Source organism: Mesocricetus auratus, unplaced genomic scaffold (assembly GCF_017639785.1).
Source record: "Mesocricetus auratus isolate SY011 unplaced genomic scaffold, BCM_Maur_2.0 Super-Scaffold_100676, whole genome shotgun sequence".
Taxonomy (NCBI): Eukaryota; Metazoa; Chordata; class Mammalia; order Rodentia; family Cricetidae; genus Mesocricetus; species Mesocricetus auratus.
Window position 1 is genome coordinate 1,674,720 of NW_024429266.1, and position 20,519 is coordinate 1,695,238.

The following is a 20,519-nucleotide window of genomic DNA, read 5'->3' on the forward strand; positions in this document are numbered from 1 at the left end:
AGTAGAGGCAGAAGAACAAGTTCAAGGTCATTCTTGGCTATATATTATGCTCAAAGCCAGCTGGAACTGGGCAAATGGGACCTTATGGGGGGAGAGGGGGTGTTAAGGAAATTTCCTAAATACAGGGAAGAGAGAAAAGTGAAACAAAAATTTGAGAAAACAGGAAGGAACACAGAGAGAGCTGTTTTCCCTTGGGTTTCTGCAACAGGGCACCATGGACCAGGCAGTTCATGCACAGCTGAAGTTTACAACTTACCATTCAGGCGGGCTGAGAAGACCAAAAGCTGGTGAATTTATTGCCTGGTTTACTGAAGGCCATCCTTCCACTGCAAACTCTTCACGGCAGAAGAGGGAAGGGAGCTCTCCAAGGGCACTTAAAAAATATACCCCTCCCCTCCCCTTCCCGAGAGAGAGAGAGAGAGAGAGAGAGAGAGAGAGAGAGAGAGAGAGAGAGAGAGAGAGAGAGAGAGAGAGAGAGAGAAGAGAGAGAGAGCGCACTAGGACACTAGTGTGTGGGAGGAGCTTATTGGGCAATCTCCATGCTGGTCATTGTCTTAAAGCTTGGGAAAAGGTCTCTCGTTTGCCTCTGCACAGGCTACCTGGCCCCAAAGCTTCAGGGGATTCTCCTGTCCCTGCCTCCCACCTCCCAGTCAGAGCACTGAGATCACAGATATTCATGATCCCATCCGGCTTTTTGTAGGTTCCAGAGATCAGAACTCAGGGATTTATACCCACAAGACAAGCACCTTACCTACTGACTGATGTCTCTCCCTAGCACCAAGCTCATTTTTACCAGGGGGCTGATCCCACTCCCGAGGGCTCCCCCCTCTCGGCAGGATCATGCTTCAAGCTTGCTCTCGATACCACCACATTGGAGATTCGGTTTCAACCAGACAATTCGGGGAGCACACAAACATTGAGTCCACATCCAAAAAGGATAAGAGAATGAAACTAGCCACAAAGCTCCAACACTTGAATAAAAGGAATTGTAGAGAGGCAACCGAGGGTATAAAAACACTTGTTAAGTGGATCACGGGGCTTTCCATAACTGAAACAAGGGAGTTTCCTGGGCTGAAACGTCCTGTTGAAAACCCATAAAAAAGTTAAGTGGGATTATATTCCACACGCTTCACACTGACATGAAACGTCAGAAAGGAGAGAGAATGAGCATATTCTAGAATCTGTCTGGAGTGGTGGGGCCAGAGGGGGCATGAAGATGTCCATATGAAGGTGTGGTGGCTTGAGTGAGAATCGTCCCTCACAGGCATATGTGTTTAACACTTGGTCCCCAGTTGGTGGCACTGCTGTGGAGGTTAAGCTACCTTTAGGAGGTTGAGTCTTGCTGGAGGAAGTCCATTGCTAGTGACAGGCTTTGAGAATTTATAGCCCACAGGTGCTTTCCAGTTTGCTTTCGGCTTTGTGTTTGCATTCGTGTTTTTAAAAGAGAAAGTAATTTCTTTCAGGGCTGGAGAAACAACTCACCGGTTAAGAGCACTTTACTGCTTCCCAGAGGATCCAGGTGTGGGTCCCAGCATTCACGTTTGGTGACTCACAACTACTCATAACTGCAGTTCTGGGGAATCCAACACCCTGTGGTCTGCTTCTATGTGGTGCACACACATTCATGCAGGCACACATACGTACACATAGATAAAGTTAAATAAAACTCAGAATTGTTTTTCGAAAGCTACTGAGAAGCCAGGCCTGATGGGGATGTCCTTCTGTATTATGTTTTTCTTATTGGTTGATGAATAAAACAGTGTTTGGCCAATAGAAGCAGGAAGGTAGGTGGGGCTAGGAGACAAGGAGAAGACTGGGGAGAGAGGCAGGAGGCGTGTGAGGGGACGCCATGTAGAGACTGGGAAAACAGGACATACCAGGCATTCTCTGGTAAGATAAGGCCATGTAGAAATACATAGATTAGTAGTTATGGATTAATAATTAAGAGAGAGCTGGCCAATAAGAAGCCCTAGCTATTGGCCAACAGTTTTATAATTAATATAGTGTCTGGGTATTTATTTGGGGCTGAAACGGCAGTGGGACCTGGCAGGACAGGAACTCTAGCAACACAGGCCTGACAGTATGTGCCTAAAAAAAATTCCAGCACTCCTAACTCTGAGGCAGAAGGGCCCTTCCCTTCGCTCCAGGTCAGTGTGGGCTACAAATCAAGATCCTGTATTTCAAGCAAAAGGAAGAGAATTTCAAGAGCTCTGCGGGACAATCTTTAATGTCTTTTTTTTATGCCAAAAGACAACAAGCACTTACTTGTTCATAAAGAGTATTATGTGATCTCAGACTCATCAATGGACCAATATTTTCCTCAAAAGATTCTTTGGGGAACTAGGAGCTGTCAGGCTCGCTGTGGTAGGTAAAAGTTTTTCAAAATTCTGAGGCTGGAGAGACGGTTCAGTGGTTAGGAACACCTGCTGCTCTTACAGAAGACCCAGGTTCTCTTCCCAGCACCTGGATGGTGGCTGACTGCCCTCCATAACTCCAGTCCCAGGGGACCCAACACCCGATTCTGGCCTGTGTGGGCACTGCACTCACATGGTGCACTGGGCACACATATAAGCAAAACAGTCATGGACATAAAATAGATAATAGTAAATCTAAAAAGCCCTTCAAAAATCCAATTTTCAATGGAAAATACAGTTTTATGACAGGCAAAAAAATATTGCTGGTGGTTTATTCAGACAGATTAGACTATGTGGTACATTTATTAAATATATCACCCAAATGCCCATCCCCAAAGGATGACAGTTTACTGGAAAACCCTTCCTGGAAAAGGCGTGCAAAGTGACCCACCACCACACAAGCCACCGCACGCCTGCACACAAAGCTGTCCATGGAGCTTTGATGACCCGCTGAGGAGCCTTCAGAACCATTCTCCTATTGCTACACAACATAGTTTTTAATCATAAAGTCAGTCTTAGGGGAAATTAGCTTTTTATTTTTTTGTTGTTGTTGGGTTTTTTTTATTGCTGTTTTATTTGTTTATTTGTTTTGGGGCTAGGATCCCATGGAGCCTGGCTTTATGATGGAGGAAGACCTTGAATTTAGATTTTCCTGCCTCTGTCTCCCAAGCTCTGGGGTTACAAGCACGTGCCACCACTGTGGCTTGTTCTTATGCAATGCTGGGGGTCGAACCAGGGCTTAATGAGCCTTGGATTAGCACCTAGCAACTAAACTACATTCCCAGCTCAACCAGTCTTAAAACAACAACCAAAATAAGCCAAGAGCATGAGTCCTTCATTTGGGAACTGCTGAGTTAACACTGAACTTCTATTTTTCACAAATTGCACCCCCCTCCCAGAATGCAAATGTCACTATAGAATTAAACATGTCCTGGATTTAGCATTAAAAGTGCTCCCACCTCAGCCAGGCGGTGGTGGCGCACGCCTTTAATCCCAGCACTCGGGAGGCAGAGGCAGGCGGATCTCTGAGTTCGAGGCCCGGCTGGACTGACAGCCTCCAAAACAATACAGAGAAACCCTGTCTCGTAAAACCAAAAAAAAAAAAAAAAAAAAAGTGCTCCCACCTCACATGTATCCTGAAAGAGTCCTGGAGACATCCAGAGCTGTGAGCACCACTGTCCTAGGACACCCACCAAATAAAACCAGCCAGTTTCCCTCACATGCAGCATGAAAGAAACCAGGTACACACTACCCCAGACGACATGAGGAAACGCTCACAAAAGCACCCCAGGATCCTGTGGCTCAAATGAGGAATTCCCCGTTGAAGCCACTGTTCCCAAGTTCACAAATACTTCATCACGAAATAAACCTCAGCATGAATCTCACAAGCCAAACTGAGGCTATCAAGCTGCTAGCCCAGATTCTAGTTCAGACATTTTCAGCTGCACTGCCTTCCTGACTCCTTGCACACTTCCCCTCCGTCCTCTCACTAAGACTGAGACGAGTGGGAAGTGTGCAAGGAAGTGGGAAGTCATCGAACTCAGGAGCAAAAACTGGCCTCGCTCAGTGACCAGGCAGCCTGGAAGTCTGGAGGAAAAGCCAGGTTTGGAGTTTCAGCAGTGATTATGTGGTTGGATCATTGGCTTTGCCAAGCTGGATTCAGACTTACATTTGGCCATTTATCAGCTGTGGGACACCCTGACCAATAGACTTTGGCCTTTCTCATTTCCTTATCTGTAGAACACCGATTATACCTACCCTCAGAAATCCCAGAGTAATGACAACCAAAATAATGATTCTGGCTTTGCAGTTACCTACTAATATTATCGCCACCGAAAGCCAACACAGTAGGTTCATTTGCAGCAAAAGTCAAGCCTGTAGCACATGGACGAGTAATGACGCACCTTGGCTGTGTCTACAACATGATGCAATGCAAAAGTTTACAGAGCAGTTGTATGCACAAAGCTTAGGCACAGACTGGGTCCTCGAGGAGCTGTGAATAGACAACCCAGCACTCAGGGAAGACGGGCAGATAGTAGAGGACTGTACTACAGCACCTTGGAAGAGAGAGACCCCTTGTCTACCCAGCTATGTCCATCTTGAAGCGTGGGGTGCCTCGTTCTTCTACTCAGGGATCACGCTCAGGAAAGCCAGAGAAATGTCAAGCTGCCAGGGGCTGCAGGGCCCCATCAGTCACCTTCCTGTGGGTTGAACGCGCTCCCCGCCACCACCAAGGCTCTTCCCTGTGAAAGCCTTGCGCACTTCACTTTAAACGAGACAAAGAGCCAGCTGGCATGAGAGAGCACACCATGGGGTTACTCTACAAAGTGGACTTCCCGAGTCTCCTGAGGGCGGGATGCTGTCATCCGCTTGCTCCATGTAACCCCTGGGGTTCTGGAACCTTGAAAGCCAATATCCAAGACCTGACACTTGCTGGCTTCATCTTGTTTCTGTGTTATCGTAAGGAAGGCAAATTCCGCCAGTGACAGGGCTTGCTGCTTCCTGTGGGGATGGACCTGTGGCATCCCTACCCTGTGCTGAGGAAGAAAGCTGGGATTCTTGCAAATGTCACACCCACAATGTGACTTTTGCTTACAGAGGTGACAAGAAAGATGAAACTTAGGGACAGGAAAGATGAAACAGCCACTTAGGGATAGGAGACTTGATTTTGAAGTCAGCTGTGCCTCGATTCCCACATCTGCCAAGCAGGAGTAATTAAGGTGATGGGGGAAAGAAAAACCCGCTGACAAGTTAATAGCAGTGTTAAACATCTCAAAGGGAAGAGTGTCAGGCAGTCCATCATTTAGGCAGACCCGCAAGACAGCCTCAGGAAATGCCAGAGGAGCAGAGTCCACCCGACGCTTCCCAACTCTGGCCTGCAGGGGGCGCTTGCTTGCCCCAGGCTTTCTCTCCGGGGGAAGCTCCGTGGTAGGATCACCTTTACCAACCTTTTTTAAAATCCCAACCACAGGGATGCTGTCCCGCCTAGACGTCTCTGGAAGCCAAACATTTCAGAACCTTACAGAGGCCATACCTTTCTTCCTGGTGTATCGGGAGATGAACGCAGGAGTTCCGCCGAACTGGCCGCCGGGCAGTGCTGCGCCTTCTCCAGTTTTCTCCCAGCCACAGGGAACACTTCTCCGCTCTCCGTGTGTTCCGTCCACGTACCAGTCAGGGTTCCCTAGAAGAACAGAACCAAATGGGACGAGCAGGTTTATTAAGTCGGTTTTTGCTAAGATCTGAATTACCACCACCACCACCACCACCACCACCACCACCACCACCACCACCACCACCACCACCCCACAGAGGCTGAGAACACCGTAGTTGATTTGTCCTCAAGGCCGGGAGCCTCAGCAGTCAGAACAGCCCCACAGTTTTCTTACCGAGGCCAACAACCCTATTGCTGTTCAGTCACGAAGTTGGAGGCCCCGGGAGTCCCAATCTGGAGGCAAAACCCTGTACGTTCCCTAGAGAGGTCCTTAGTCCGCAACTGAAGCTTGGAAACAGTGCATCAGGGACGCAGCAGCAGCAGGTGGATTGACTTGGTAGCAGGAGGGAAGGCCAAATGCTCAAAAGACCTTTTGAATCCTGGCTGCTGCCAGAAGGTGCCAACCACAATAGGGGGCTGTTTTCTTGCATCAGTTAAGGCAAACAGGACAGTTCTTCAGGCGATGCTCCCTCCTCGGCCGTGGGTACCTCGTGGCAAGCTGACATTAAAACCAACCAGCCGCTTTGACTCCTCCCCTTCCCCACTCTCTTCCTTTATGAATTCTGCCGCGCTAGGTATCAACCCGGGGCCTCACACGTGCTCAGGGCGAGACCTGTACAGCTGGCCCGTATCTGCAGCCTCTCTCTCCCTCTTAACGCAAAGCATCTTCAACAGGTCAACTCTGTGAACCTGTTCCTCTGGGCTCCTTTGGTCGCTTACTCCCTCACACACTCACACACTGCACTGAGAACATCTTTTTAAAAAGGACGCTTCTGCTAGCGGCCTCCTCTTGAACTGGACGCCATGCTCCAGGGACTGGGATACACTTTCACATATGTAACCTTGATACCTTGCAGAGGTCTTTAGGACAGACATCTTTATCCTCGTTTTTAAGAAGGTCAGTACCAAAAAAAAAAAAAAAAAAAAGAAAAAAAGTTCAGAACCGTTGAGAACGGCTCAAATATCCACAGCTGACATCGCACACTCGGGGATCCAAGCTCCAGGCACTGCAGCAGGAGCCAGAGATCCCCACAGCCAGGATGCTGTTGCGTTCGCTTCTGACCCTTGGGTTTCATTGTGTCCTTATATAGAAGAAGTCCTCGATGAGGGTGTGTATAACTGTCAGCCAGATATTTCTCCTCCACCGGGCATGCCCCTTAGCATCCCGCTCGCCCTTGCTTCATTTAAGTTTTGCCCAGATTCCCATGAGGTAGGCATCATCATTATGAGCGCCTAGCACAGCACCTGACAACACCCCGTGCTGAGTGTGGTAGCCTCCGAGGCACAGGTGCAGGAGCTGAAGCCAGGCAATACCAAGTCCATGGACACGTGGAGAGGGAGGCAGCAGGGCTGGGATGGGTTCAGGTGCAGCATTCTCCATGACTGGGGCAGGGAGGCTGGGAAATAACTACCTCTTCCCTCTTCTCAGGATGATAACAGCACCTAGCAACTCCTACCAGAACAGGACTTTTCTGAGTTGAGCTTTCTTGACCATAGAGTGCTGAAGTGGTGTTTGGTAGAATCCATGCATGGACAACTTGGAAATCTTCTTAAGTTCTGGTCTTGTGTTTCTTTCCTCATTTTTTTTAAAAACCAGACAGTAGAACAGCCTTGTCACCTAATCAGCCTGAGTCTAGTTCCTGCCTTGATGAAGCAAGGGGTCACCAGGCTCAAGCCAATGACAGAGAGCAAGAGAAATGTGACACTGCTGTAAAGACGATTCCATTGACCCTTAAGATTTGCACGGCCATGTGCTTCCTGACTCTCAGTTAAAACAGATAGTATAAGGAGTCACCCCCAAAGCAGGCAGCTTCCACAGTCGCATGCTTCCTGTTTCCAAGGGTCTCTGGATCCCTGGAGAAGTCACCCATGTCTCCCTTTCTCTGACTTTAAAAACCAAATTTGTACATTTCTCTGCTCACCTGTGGTGAGGAAAGAGCCCAGCACGGGGCATTCATCAGACTCCTCACTGCAGTGACTGCATCAGACTGGGCACGCATCACACTTCTCTCTGCAGTCTCCTAAGAAGTGCCAACAGCTGTGTCCCCATTTGTAATAGCTCCAAAATAGTCACAATATGTATCAAATGCTTCCTGATCCTGGGAAGCCCACCACCCACCTGTTCCATTTTGTTTCGCAGAGCCTGGGATTCCTTTATAAACCCCCCACCACGAGAGCAGAACCCCAGGACTCCGTGGAGCCAGCGCAGAAGGTGAGCCAGTCGCAAGGACTCAGTCAAGCCCTTAGGACCCTGAGTTCAGTGCTAGCGGATGGGGACTGGCTGGGAGTGGCTGAGTAACTCCTCCAAGATCACTGGGATGCCTGTTCCGAGTCCCACCACATGTGCAGTCCCCAGGAGCTTGGGTTTTCTGTCAGTTGTTTAACTGTCCTGGGGAGATGGAGGGGGTGGTCCCTGCTTAGTTCCAAGAGAGAAAGGAGAGTCCAATCCAAAACCCTCCTACTGGGCACCCAGCAGACTCTGGGAGGTGGACCCTCAGACATGAATGACAGACTCTGCCCTTGCCCTACAAAGCCCAGGTTCATCCTGTGGCTAAAGAAATAAGGTTTAAATAAATATAAATAAATACAAAATAAAAACCTGCAGCTAAACTGACAGTCTTGTGTTCACCATTCCCCCTACTCATACCACCTTCTCTCATCCTAAAACACACCACAGCCATCCCACAGTATTCACATGGAATCCATTCTACAACCTCCCAAAGACGTCCAAATCCACCCGCAGATAATCGAAGTCCTCATCCATTCACACGTAACTTGCGTTTATCCTCCCAAGTATACCAAATACGCCACAGATGGCTTTATAGTATTGAATGCTATGCAAATGATCATTGCTGTGTCGTTGAGGGACTGATAATGAAGAATTCTGCACACGTTCAGTACAGAACAGATGCGATCTTTTCATACATGTAGCTTCAATCCACAGTTGTCTTGAGTCCACTCTGAGAATACAGGACCTGTAGGCACAGAGGCTGGGCCATTATATCGCCTCCACGAGGAAGTCTTCCGGACCGCTCCTATCACACACGTGGCCATTGCTCTCCAATCACATCCTTCACCTGCACTGAGCTACCCAGCACTGCCAGGCGTATGCCAAAGGTCAGACTTCTTCACACCACATCTTTGGGCCCCCTTCTGCTCTATGTCGGTCAGGCCCTATGGCCAGCTCCCACACAGCACCTCTTCCCAGTAGCATGCCGGTGAGCACTCAGCCCATCCCAACATACTCTAATTCTACCGTGCCAGCATGATGCCATGTTTGAGCGTGTACCAACCACACTGTTTCTACCGTGCAGATGGAACTCAGGAAAACAACCTGAGAACCTGGACGATAGACAAACGTGGTCAAATAACTAGGAAACACTAACTTTCAGATACGTGTTACCCCTTTTGCTAACACAGCTCTTAAACTTTGGATTTATATAATTTGATTAATAATAAACGTCATGTTTAAATACTAGCTACACTTGTAACTCCTGGCTCTGGTAAGCTTCCAAAAATGGTCTCCATGTACCAGCGTGTATCAGTCCACCTTCCTGGTTCTCTGTGTCTTTCTTGGTGGTCTGACTGTTTAATGGCCTCCTAGCCCATCTCTCATCTTCTGGTCCCTCTGCTTCTCTTTGTAAAATACAGCTGAGTGCCCCCTCCCCCCCTTCACTGAGTGCCCCCCTGCTTCAGGACATTAGCAGCTTCTCAGTGACACCAGAAGAAAGTCACTGTTCCTTGCTTATGATTCCAACTGCCTACTTTGGGAAAGGGAAACTGATACTCTAGATAGGAAAACCAACTAGGTCTTCCCAGGGCTCACCCAACTTTTAAACGGAAAGCCTTGTGTACTCAGAAACCTCTAATCCTGAGCAAGTCAAGACCAGCTGTCCAGTTGCAAATGCCGGGTCACCGCTGCCTATGTCCTCATCATTTTTTGAAAACCATTTCCACATCTGGGAATCTCTTCTGCTACCCACAAGACACCTGCCCTGCCAGATGGACTTTCCCCCCAGGACTGTGCCCTATTCCAGTCTGGCTCAACTTCTCTTTTCCCATCAATGCAACCCTACCTTAGTATAACCATCTGAAATATCTGTCACTTGCTATGACAATTTATTGCTTTTATGGAACTAACCAGTGAATCCTATTGACTGTTATTCTGAAAAGTCTGTGGAACCTTCCTTTTCCATCACAATAATAATTACAGTAGAAACCAACACCTTGGACTAAATTCAACAAAGTGTATTCAAGAAAGAGAGGACACAGAGCCATGGGAACCAACAAGTACACAGAACTCAGATTCCTCCAAAAACGATTTGGTAACAAAATTTATTTTTCAGAGAACATACCATAGGGCCATCACACAAGCTGGTAAGTAAAGTCGGAAATGGCTTGTCTGTCCCACAGACGTGTTGTTTTACAGAACTGAGACACGGAACCTGCAAAAATATCAAGGTGAGTTCATGATTTCCCACATGGAAACTCTCAGACCATAAAGGAGTAGCCTGACCACACCGTCTGGGATTCCCTGGTTCCAAGTCTGACTCAGAGCTCCTTACACACACCGCTACCATCTATTGAAGTCTACTCAAGGTCAAGGTCAAGTTTGCCATTGAGCTAACCTGTGTTAACCAAGCTCCGTTTCCCACACCGATGACAATTGTTACTAAATTGCTGTAATAGGCGTCTTTGTTGTTTTCTTTATAACTCAGGAGCAGGCACTGTGACTACAACATACATGTGTCACCGTCAGTCGGGCTTGTGACTGTAACACTCATTGTTAATCCACCACAGCTCCCCTTCAGAGCCCAGGGGAGCTTCAGGAACCTTGCCAGTGCAGCACTCTGGATGGCTGCAGCAAAGCAGCCCCGGTTAGGGTGTGAGGTGAGGTGCCACGTCTCGTCTCTGAGAGCCTGACTACATCCCTAAGCAGTCCCATTGTGCGTCTTAGCTGTTCACCCCTTCTGAACAAGTGAATCTGTAGCATTAGAAGCGAAGTCAACAACGCCTGCATCTTTTCCTAGAAGCTGCTAGCGCCAGCCAGCCAGGTATGCAACTTTGCCCTAGTAAGTGCCGAATAACCGCTCGAATGACTGAATAGAAGACATTAATATGATAATAAGCAGCATCTACATAATGCCTCACTACAGGGTACCATGGTTACTTAATTCTCTCAACAGCCGGAGGAGCAGGGATGGCTTTGCTGCTTAGTCCCCCTTAGGAGGTTCTGAGGGGCAGAGAGATGATGGTTCCTCGCTCACAGTGGACTACCAGTCTAGAGAACTACAGTGAGGGCTCTGATGATGAAGAGACAAGGTCTGAGAGGGCATGCAGTTTGCATCGCGGTCACCCATTTGCATTGTACCACCAGGGCCTTGCGACTAAATCCCAGAAATGCTCAGAGACACTGGCCCTGCATCCTGCACCGCGCGCACCCGTCTGGGCTCCGCCTTCACGGCTCTCCTTCTTCCTGGTGGGTTAATTAATCCTCCTCAACGCTGGGCAGCAGTAATGGGATCAAGAAGAGAGCCTCTCCGCCTGAGCTCCCAAGGGTGGCTGGCAGGAGCCCAGGAGGAGATGGAGCACAGCCTTCAGTCCGTTAATTGTTCAAGAGCAAATCATCTGTCAGCTGGAAGCCGGGGAAAAGACTCCGCCACCGCCGCCACCGAATTCAGAGCTGGAACAATAAATAATGCTCAGAGCTGTGAGCTGCGCCCCGGAGGAAAATAAAGCTGCCCACATTCGCTTCTTAGGGAAAACAAAGATGTTTCGAGTTCTGCAGGCCTGGGGATGTAGCACAAGTCAGTAAAAAATACCAACTTGTTCAGGCTTTTGGATCAACTCAGGACCCAGGGGCCCCTACCCCTCACTCAGAAAACCACTTCCTAACAGGAAGGTCTCCTGGGCTGGAGTAGAGGGGCCCCTCACTCATCTCCTTGTGTCCACACACTTAGCCCCAAATCTACCCTAAGAAGCTACCATGGACTGGGACAGAGTTGGAGCCCTTCTCTACCCTGCCGCCTCATGCCTCACTCTCCAGTTCCTGCTTGCACCCCTCGCTCCTGGAAGCAGGCTCCTCCCAACACTACTTCCAACTTGGTCTCGGTGGCTTCTTTCCTCTACGCCAGGAAGGGTTTTTCTTTCATCTGTCTAAATCCTCCTGAAACCACTTCCTCTTCCCCCAGAGACCTCAAGGACTTTGTGTCCACCCAGAGCGATGATGGAAGGTGCGCCGGGTTGACAGTGGAGGGAAGGAAAGTCAGGTTCCCAGGTCAGGAAACAGGTTCAATACTCAACTCTGCTACTGTGACTGCTGTGGTCTCAGCTATGATGCTTACCGGGGTGCGGGGACGAATCAGGGCTGTTGCAGGTCTCCTTCCCTTCTTCCTTAAGAAGGAAAGTGGAGAAGATTGACAGCTCCTACCTCGTAGAGCTGTGTGAGGACTGAACCACTTAATTCATGTCAGCCACCGAGAACAACAGTAGGTGGCCACTAATCACACCGGACAGTAATTGGCACAGTTGGTGCCCATCTTTCTTGGAGTTCTTGGAGGACCCGCAACATCTCCTTGTCCCTGGATGCCCACCTCTTAGCATTGTATCCTCAGATGGCCAGGTAAGAGGGTTAGTTGTTCGTTCTTCTTGTAGTATGAGACTACTTGTGTGCCCTGCTGCCATGCCCATTATGATAGGGTATCACTATAAGGTTTGTTTGGGCCAGTGACATAGGAGAAGGTACAAGCTATCAGCCCCAGAAAGAAGGTCCTGGAGACATTACAGAACTGTGCCAGCTCCTTCCCCCCTCTACTAAGAGTAGAGTGTGTCTTATATGGGGAGCACCTTTTTTCTGCACCCCTGAAGCCAAAATGCAGCTTAGAATAGGGTTAGACGTTGCCAACCAGTAACTAACACACATTATCAACAGAAATAAACATTTGAGTCTTGAGATACCAAGAAAAGAAAATAAGCATTTGATTTTAAAGCCTGGGCCGTTGGGTTTACTCCTTCCCACAACGTTAACTTGGTGAAAGCCGTTTATGCAGAAATTGACACCTGGACCAGCAATGAATGACTGGGTACCACAGACCTTATCCAGTTTCCAGCCCAGATCAAAGCTCTGGATGCTGATGGGAGATGTCCTTCTGCGTATATGCTTCTCTTATTGGTTGATGAATGAAACACTGTGGCCAATGAGGCAAGAAGTATAGGCAGGGCTAGGAGACAAGGAGAATTCTGGGAAGTGTAGCAGACACCATATGAGACCGGGAAGGTAGGACACGCCCAACCATTCTACAGTAAGATAAGACCACGTGGAAATACACAGATTAATAGAAATGGGTTAATAATTAATAATTGAGCTAGCCAATAAGCAGCCCAAGCCACCGGACAACAATTTTATAACTAATATAGTGTCCCTCCGTGTGCTTATTTGTGGGACTCCAGAAAGCTCACATTACAGAATGCACTGGTAAATCAACTAATTTAAGGGTGGGGAACACAATCCAAAGGGAAGACACTGTGTTCTTAAGACCCTAGGTCCCATGCCCAGGAAGGCAAATGACAGCAAGGGTTTACAAGAAGGAAGATTCAGCGGGACCAAGGCCACTTCCTTGACAGCTGCTGTTTCCAAGGCTTCAAATATGCCAGCCAGGCAGTGCACCCCCCCGCAATCCGAGGAGCAGTGTATGCCTTCCAGGCACGGAAACTGAGGCTTAAACACTACGTGAAGGTCACCGGAGACAAGTGGTCCAGGTGTGAACTTCATTTGCCTAAGTGCAAAGGCCATACCCTGGCGCCTAAAGAACACTGTCATCATGCAAGTCCATGGTGACAGCCCAAGGAAGCCTGGCCATCCAAGCACGGTCTCACTGAGACTGACACAGTTCATGCCTTGGCACACGTGCCTAACAGCAGCTGGAGATTAAGTGGACTCACCCCAAAGATGCAATATCCAGATGGAGAGGAAGCAGACTGTCAAGTGTTTGTTCTAAGTAAATGGATTCCTTTAACCAGATAGTTTTCTTATCACAAGATTAGAGTGTACGTAGGCAAGAAATGCCAGTTTGGTTAAGCGGCAGGGGAGAGAAGAAGGAAGAGGTTTCCATCCAGGGTGCTTCAATTTAATTTCTGTTGCTGTGACAGAATACCCCGATGCAAAGCAATGTAGGGAACGGAGCTATTCTGCTCACAGTTACTGTTGCAGAGAAACCAAGGTGGAAGCTTGAAGCATTCTCGTCAAGAGAGGAGAAAGAATAGATGCATGGATCCTTGCTGGCTTGCCTGCCGAAAACTAGGGAGTGGTGCCACTCACGGTGGACTGTGTCTTCCTAACTCAATTAGTAATAAAGACAGTTCCTCAAATGCATGCCCACGGGCCAGTCTAACAGACAATTCCCAGGAGACTCTAGGTTGTGTCTGAGTTGACAGTTAACACTAACCAGCACAGGGGGCTTCAAGCCCACAAGACAAAGCAGGGAAATCAAAGAGAGAAGAGGCTTGAGTAGACGTTGGCAACCGAGGCCACAGAGAACAGTTCCAGGGGATTGTCATCCCACAGGGATGCCAGGCTACTAGAAGGCAAACATCTGGACCAAGGAAAAGCCATCAAAAGGTTTCTCGGTGTTGTCAACAAAGCCACGTCATGTCTCGACACTGTATCCCAGACTCACCCTGAAATACTCGTTGTGGGTCCTGACACACATTCACTTCTCACAGACACTGAAGAAGACTGGATGCTTGGAAGAATCCCTGCTTGGAGGACAAAGAGGGACAGAATGCCGGCATAAACTATGAGAGCAGTGTGCTCAGGAGGGAAGGACGAGGGGAGGCGGGCCAGCTGGAGGTAAGGACACCAAGGGAAGCACACGCCTTTGGACCGTCTTCATCTCTCCAGTTCAGCAAGAGTCGAGTCAAAAGCAAACTCTGATAAGGAAAAGCCATTTGTTCCCGAATAAACTTCATTACTCTGCTAAATATCTCGACTGGATTTCATTTGATTCCACTCAGTCTCAATTCAATATTGTGCTTGGCCAGCTTAACCTTTTAAAAGGAGTTTTATTGATGGCATGTTATGGGGACATTAGCATTTCTCAAAAAAATTAAAGAAATAGAAAGAATTAAATTGCTTTGCTTAGTGATCTTAATTATCTAGAATAATTAGCTCCAGTCAATTCCCCCACAAGAGCTCTCCTGAGAAATCAGTGTTTGGGGAAACAGAAAAAAGGAGGGCGCCAGGCTCGGGACAAAAGCAAGCATTTGGCAAGTTATTTGGGAATATCTAATTAACCCCGGGAGTGAAGTTGACAGTCACATCCACTTTCTTAGTGCTTAATTATTAAAAGCAAATAAAGAAAGTAAATACTTGGGGAGTCAGTCTATTGGGTCTGGAAAATAGGAGTCACTTTGTGCCAACAGACACAATAATCCCCAAACACACAGCCGTGCGTTTTGGAGGCTTCAGAGACAGTCTTCAATGCCTCTGCTGAAAAACACCTCCCCGCCAGAGAACACATTACCTCCCCTAAGCTTCCAAGGAGCCCTTAAAACTCCACTGTGCATTCCTTAGGTAATTGTCTGCCCTCTCCATCCCCAGAGGACAAGCACTGAAAGTTTGGTTTAGCATACACTCACCCCTGAGGTCATAGAAACCAGACCACATCGCTAGGTGCTGGTGAGTGTGGTGGAATGATATATAAAGCAAGGCTTTTTATGCTTCTGTACATAGTTTATATTCGACAAATCCTTCACGTTCCTTCTTCCGTGTGTGTGTGTGTGTGTGTGTGTGTGTGTGTGTGTGTGTGTGTGTGTGTGTGTGGTCTCTGTGTGTGCCTGTGTCTGTGTGTATGTGTGCCTGTGTGACTGTGTGTGTGTCTCCTGTGTGTATCTATGTGCATGTGTACATGTGCATTTTTTGCATGTGTGTGACACGTGTGTACAGGTATGCATGTGTATGCATGTGGCACATATGTACACATATGCATGTGTATGTGTGTGCCATGTGTGTACACATATGCATGTGTATGTATGTGGTACATGTATACACATATGCGTGCGTATGTGTGTGGTACATGTGTACAGGTATGCATGTGCATGTGTGTGGCACATGTGTACGTGTGCATGTAGAAGCCAAAGGATGATGTCAGGAATCACCGTCCCTCTGTCTTCCACCATATTCACTGAGGCTGGGTCTCTCAATCTAACACAGAGCTTGACAATATGACCAGTCCCACTAACCACCTTGCTCTGGGCATCCCCGTCTCTGACTTTTGCCTTCTGGGGCTGGAATTACAGCTGGGAAGTCATACAGACACTGACACGAGCTCTGGGGGTCTGGGCTCAACCCCAGTCTCTTGTTTTTTTTCCCCCTTCTTCTTCCTCTGCCTCCTCCTCTTCCTCACTCTCTCTTTCCATTTCCCCCTCTACTTTTTTCCCCCCAATGTATTTCCTGTTTAGGTTCCACCATTAAAGACATCGACTCCAGAGAGGACGAGCCCTAATCAGTGTTCTCCACATAAGTTTGCCATTTTGACTTGTGACTGAGTTCCAACAAAACATTGCAAATAGCAGCAGAATGGCTGAGAAGCCCTGGGACAGGGCCCATTGGGAGGGGAGTGATTTGGGTGAAGGGTCTATCCTTGGGTTTGAATGCCCCAGAAGATTTTTCTTAAAGACTTGGGAAAGGGCAGAAGAAGGAAGGGGAAGAGAAACAGAGGAGCTGCTGGTGTGACCTCAGGGAGCTGTCAAGCCAACATGTGTGTCTTTTCTGAGGATAGTAGGGCTTTTGTGGAGCATTGGAAGCTTTATTCCCAATGCTAAGTGGAAATTCACTAGGTGAGCAACATATGAAGTTTAGGATGGTGAGGGCACAAACAGTGGTAGCCATTGATTGAGGGGACTGGAATACAAACATATTTGGTTTCTTCAGTTATAGGTTAGGAACCTATAACATCCAACAACTAAATGTAGGGACCTTGCAAAAAAGACAAAAAACAAAAAACGGGAACAAGCCAGGCAGTGGTGGAGTACACCTTTAATCCCAGCACTGCGGGGGAGGGGTCGGAGGCAGAGGCAGGTGAATCTCTGTGAATTCAAGGCAAGCCTGGCCTACAGGGCTACTTCCAGGATAACTAGGTCTGTTACATGGAGAAACTTTGTCTCAAAGAACCAGGGGAAAAAAAGCAACAGTAAAAGATCTCTAAACAACCAAAAAAAAAAAAATTCAAAATCAAGTGTGTAACACGTCTGTGGTATTTCTGACTGTGTCTACCTCAGTCACATGACATAACTCGCTGCAGCCTTGCTTCTGAACTCCGCGTACCCTTTGCGATATACGCGTCAATAATGTCGATGCCAAGGGGCCCCACCCAAAACACTGAGACTGGTGTCTGTCATGAACAGCAGTCCTTCCATCGTACTTACAGAACTGTCTGTTCTTAAGGAAAGCTGTGGCTTTGACTATAGAAGATAAAGACCAGATACTTCCCTATCATCTTTCCCCAGCATTAATTAAGTATACCTTTGATTAGACTGTGTTAGAATGTCTGGTTTCAAAACTTGCTGTCTGAGTTTTCTCTTTAAAACAACTCCCCCACCCCCCGCCCCTCAAAAAAAATGATTGGATGAACTCTGACTTGGGATTAGGGCATAATTTCCAACAATTCTTGAAATGGCCTTTGACATAGTTCTTCCACTTTGAACTAAGTGTCTCTGCAAAGCAACGTTCTCAGTATCGACGCCCGTAAGATCAAAAAATATGGATCAACTCCGAAAAACAAAAAACATTGGACTGTGCTCTACATCCTGCAGCATTGACTATTCTGCCAGGATTTAATTCTTCACGAAAAATTAAACGAGCACACCAACCTCATTAATGTGAAATTTGCTTTCATTGTTAGTAGATGATAAAATTATAAATACCAAAACAAATGTTTTAAGAGAAATCTTTTTTTTTCTACAAAAAGAGGGACACGATTATTCTTTTCTGGTAATGTATAATAGCTTTTAATTTTTTGTCCTATTGCACTAGCTGGAATTTCTATTTTGGACAAAATCTCTTTAAGAGATCACCGATGTTTGGTTTACATACTTACTTTATATATTAATAGACTCGGGGTCATGTCAAAATTTCTGGGGTGAAAGGGTGTCCGTGTAGAAAGGTTTAAGAAGTGCTGTCCTACACAACAATGCCACTCTTCTGATACGCTGCGTTAGTTTTCCATGACTGTAGCAAGATACCTGAGGAAAACCAACTTATGACGACAGAAGCCTACAATCTCCTTCAAAGGCCCCCGATGACCACAGGGACCCCAGTCAGGCCTAGTCTCCTAAAGAGAAGAACCCTCTCATACCCGCTCCACTGGGGGACACGTAAAATCCAGCACGTGGCACTTGCAAGTCGAGGGTTAGGGTGGGGAGATGCTTGCAGGCTTGGGTGTGCCTGCGACGGGGTCAATTCCAGTCTGACTTTCTCCTAGGTCTCGGTGAGGTCCTCGTTTCATGTCCCACCAGCCCCCCTTCCCCGCCATGTTCTCTGTGCACAGCCATCCCACTGACTTCCTCGACACCAGCCTTCCTTCGCTCTGAGTGCTTCGTTCGTTCCAGCACCTTGGTCCTAGTTGTCTAAGGGAAAACTCCCAGGAGGTAGCTGCCTTCCATCCTCTCCCCTGCCCTCCCCTGCATCCTCAGCCAGCGAGTCCCAAAGGCCCCGCCTCCTAATGTCTCCTGGATCTCTGTCTGCTTCCTCCCCATCCTTGCCACCATTGCTGCCACAGTCCCAAACACAGTCAAGGACTTCTGAACCCCGGCCCCGCCCACTTCGGTACCGCATGCCCCTCTTAGTACTCCAAACAGCCCACAGTCCCCTCGGCATCCTAAGCAGCCCCTTTCCTGCTACCCGTCTTCCTGAAGCCCCTTCCCACCGCCCTCCTGTGTTCTTCCTTTACCCTCAGCATCCAGGTCTAGACTCTTCTTTCCCTTTCAAGTGCAGGCTCCCATAGCTCCCTCCTGGATTCCCATACCCCACCCCCGCCCCATGCACACATCTGTCTTTGCCTCTCCTTGTGCTAACAGTCACAACGCGTTTCTAGCAGCGAGCTGTAGTTGCCATCACCCCATCCGGTGTTGGGAGTGACGATCGTACTTGGCACTCTGTAGGCACACGCATCACCCTGCCGAGCTGCCCCGGGTCGTACTCCCTGAGATGACTCTTGACGACAGAAAAGCTCAACCTGAGCCAAGATAAGCTGTCTCCAGATACACAAGGGAGGAGGGTCAGAGCAGCTGGGCTTCCTAGAGCCCGCCATGTCCCCTTCGTTGTTGTGTATTTAAAGCGTGATTCTAAAGAGCAGAAAGCTATCTGTGGGATCCCAGATTATCTAGGTTAAACCTTAGTTCCCCATGGCTACCTCAAATGACGACTGGAGAGATACAGTCTCTGGGTTTTGGGTGGCTCTTCTGCAAGATTAGAGTTCTTTGATTAAGGAGAAAAAGTCTATGAGGCCCCGGCATAGTAACTAACATGATGTCAATACCCACCATTACCACTCTTCAAGCACACAAGGCTCTGACGGGTCTCTTTTTATACAGAACTTAGTTTTTTTCATATATCATTCCTAACTGTAATTATTGCTATAATCAGCTTTCTCCTTTTGTTCCCTCAGAGATAAGGTTTCACATAGCCCAGGTTAGCCCTTAGCTCGCTATGGTACCAAGGATGTCCCTGAACTTTCTGACCTTCCTTCCCCCCCCCCCATTTTATGAGTTCTGGGACCATAGGCATTTGCTACCTACCTTGGCTTATGTAGTGACTTTGGCATGCTGGGCGAGTACAAATATCCCTACCCCTAGTTTTCCTCTTTAAGTGTGTATTACACGTCAAGTATATACAAGGTCCCCAAGGTACCTTTCTTACCAGTCTTCATGGTGGTGGTGATCATGACGGTGATGTCGACTGCTCTCGATGTGTCCTTGCTACGTGCTGAGCCTTATTCTGTGTAAGTATCAACTCCGGGGACCTCACTGTAGACAGCATATCTTCATTCCTCAGATGAAGACGTCGGGTCTCATAACTTAATACGTTTGCATAAGGAGTAATATGGAGGAATGCTGAGACTGAGGCTCAAGTTTGCCCCAGCACCAAGGACTTCCCTTTACCTCATTTCACAATCTTCCCAGCGTGGCCACCCGTAGTTTTAGGGATTGCTTTCTGCTTAAAAATAACTGTTTCATAAACTGTATATAAAGATGGAGAGGTAGGGAGTGGAGCTGGGGGAGAGTGGATCTGAAAGCCTGGTTGTTCTCAGATGGAGCCTGTGGTGGTTTGGGGTGGTGTGGCTTTGCTGGAGGTGTGCTTTGAGAGTTAAAAGTTCCCCATCATTTCCAGCTTGCTTGCCCTGCCTTCTGCTTGTGGCTGAGGGTATGAGCTCTCAGCTCCCTGCTTAGGCTGCCATGCCTGCCTGCTGTCATACTTTCCTGTCATAATGGACTCCTATCCCCCCGGAATTGCAAAACAAGCTCCTTCTAAGAGTCTTTTTGAGTCCTGGTATTTTTTATTACAGCAACAGAAGGGAAACAAACATGAAGTCATGGGTCCTGTTCTGTCTGTTTTTGAGGGTTTTTGTTTTGTTTCTAAACACTTTTTATTTCTTGGGTACTGGTATTTTTCTTCAATGCTTGTCTGTGAATCATATGCATGCCTTGTACTCAGGGAGGCCAGAATGGGCATCAGATCTCCTGGATCTGGAGTTACAGATGGCTGTGAGTCACCTCATAGGTCCTGGGAATTGGGCCTATGTCCTTTGCAAGAGCAGCCAGTGCCGGTAACTGCTGAGCCATCTCTCCAGCCCTACAGGTCCTGTTTTTTAAAGATTCTCGTGAGAGAAACTCACGAG

The 20,519-nt window shown here is 47.9% G+C and overlaps 1 long non-coding RNA gene across 5 annotated transcripts in view; it reads right to left on the minus strand.

Annotated features, from left to right (window-relative positions):
• The window catches only part of LOC110343329, a 68,740-nt gene extending 62,358 nt beyond the window's left edge, over nucleotides 1–6,382 (minus strand). For 2 of the 5 annotated variants that reach the window (XR_005874138.1, XR_005874141.1), the window contains exons 1-2: nucleotides 5,801–6,379; nucleotides 5,449–5,595 (exon numbers count right to left, since the gene is read on the minus strand). This is a non-coding gene — a long non-coding RNA (uncharacterized LOC110343329). Of the gene's footprint in view, nucleotides 1–5,448; nucleotides 5,596–5,800 lie in introns of all 5 variants that reach the window. The other 3 variants (XR_005874140.1, XR_005874139.1, XR_005874137.1) reach the window with 3 other exon arrangements.
• Nucleotides 6,383–20,519: the final 14,137 nt, after the last annotated feature.